This window comes from Pseudophryne corroboree, chromosome 6 (assembly GCF_028390025.1).
Source record: "Pseudophryne corroboree isolate aPseCor3 chromosome 6, aPseCor3.hap2, whole genome shotgun sequence".
NCBI lineage: Eukaryota > Metazoa > Chordata > Amphibia > Anura > Myobatrachidae > Pseudophryne > Pseudophryne corroboree.
In genome coordinates this window covers 316,606,735-316,608,929 of record NC_086449.1, presented here as the reverse complement: position 1 = coordinate 316,608,929, position 2,195 = coordinate 316,606,735, and positions in this window count along the sequence as shown.

The window sequence follows — 2,195 nt, the reverse complement described above, 5'->3', positions numbered from 1 at the left end:
GCGGGGTTGTACGGATGTATGAGAGCGGCGGTGTGTGGATGTATGAGAGCGGCAGTGTGTGGATGTATGAGAGCGGCAGTGTGTGGATGTATGAGAGCGGCAGTGTGTGGATGTATGAGAGCGGCAGTGTGTGGATGTATGAGAGCGGCAGTGTGCGGATGTATGAGAGCGGGGTTGTACGGATGTATGAGAGCGGGGTTGTATGGATGTATGAGAGCGGCAGTGTACGGATGTATGAGAGCAGCAGTGTACAGTTGTGTGAGAGCGGCAGTGTGCGGATGTATGAGCGGCGGTGTACGGATGTATGAGAGCAGCAGTAATGGATGGCAGCGTCATAGGGAGGGATGTCGGAATGCTGTTATAGGATTCCTAATACAAAATGGAATCCGTATAGTGGGCGGGGCTGGCACCATGGCACCACGTTGGGCTTGATGGGCAGGTAGTGCGGCAAGCACACCCAAATTGGCGTCTGACGTTGCCCGCAGTCCACACTGTTGTGAGGAGTCAGTTAATTTTGCTGTGTAGTGCACTCACAGAGGACCTACCGCCCGTCCCCTCCTCGCATCTGAGCAGCAGGTCAGGCTCTTATTTTCTTTTTAATCAGGAGAGGCCGAGTGAACTGTGAGCAGGGGGGCAGAGCTACATGGGACCCAGAGGGGCTGCTGTGCTGCCAGAGAGGGAGAGGAAGAGAGAGATGAAGCTACTGCAGATCCCCAGCTGATTGTGAGGTGCCGGGTTGAAGGGTGATGTGATCACCCTTCTCCCTCGCTGCAGCTGGGGACCGCATCTAGGCTTCCTCCATCGAGGGCATGCGGCGCAGCAGTGGGCAGCGTGTAATGAGTTTGTCTGGCTCAATATACTGCTGCCTGTTGTGGACACCTCTGTCCGTACGGACTGGTGTACATGCCCAGCACAGAGGAGACAGTGTTGGTGGAAGTGCTGCCCAGCTCTGACCCTGCAGGCCTCCCTGATCTGGCTGCGGCCGCTGCTGCTGCGGCCCGAAACCCCTGCCGGTCCCCTCCATAGACTTCTGCCTGGCCAGCGCTGAGGTACTAGGGGTAGCCCAGCTGCAGGAAGGGCATGTCTCTGGCTTTCTCTCCGGCAGGGGAAGGTGACAGCGGCGGAGGATGTGCTGCCCACCTCAGACACTGCAGGCCTCCCCGATCCAGCTGCGGCCACAGCTGATGCTGCCAGGACCCCCTGCTGGTCTCCTTTGTTGACTGCCGCATGGCCAGTGCTGAAGTACTGGGGGTAGGCCAGCTACGGGAAGAGTGTCTCTGCCTCAGGCTCTCTCTCTCTGGCAGGGGAAGGAAGGGCTGATTCTCTGGCACAACAGGGAGGGCTGGGCTGCAGGAACACAGCACTGGAAGAAACAGGAGGCCGAACTCATGACCAAAAAGTGAGCGGTGCAGTGATCAGCCCCCTGGTCTTTCCCTCTCTCTGGGTGCAGAGCTGTATTCTACAGAGAGAGCTTGGATGGGAAGAAGGGGAACGGCACCTGACATACACATACACGCGCAACACCTGACACACACACACATACACGTGCGGCACCTGACACACACACACGTAGCATCAGACACAATAAAATAAACATGCAGCACCTGACACACACATATACGCGCAACACCTGACACACACACATATACACATGCGGCACCTGACACACACACGTAGCATCAGACACAATAAAATAAACATGCAGCACATGCATATACACGCAGCACCTGACACATACATATACACGCAGCACCTGACACATACATATACACGCACACCATCAGACACACTAATATACACATGCAGCACCTGACACACACATACACACGCAGCACCTTACTCACACACACATAGAACGTGCAGCACCTGACGCACACACATGTACACGCGCAGCACCTGACGCACACTCATGTACACGCGCAGCACCTAATGCACACTCATGTACACACGCAGCACCTGACGCACACTCATGTACACGCACAGCACCTAATGCACACTCATGTACACGCGCAGCACCTGACGCACACTCATGTACACGCGCAGCACCTGACACAGACATACGTATTCATGCGCAGCACCAGACATACACTTGTACACACGCGGAGCACCTGATACTCACACACATATACACCCGCAACACCTGACACACACACACACGTGCGGCAGCTGACGCATACACACGCACCATCAGACAC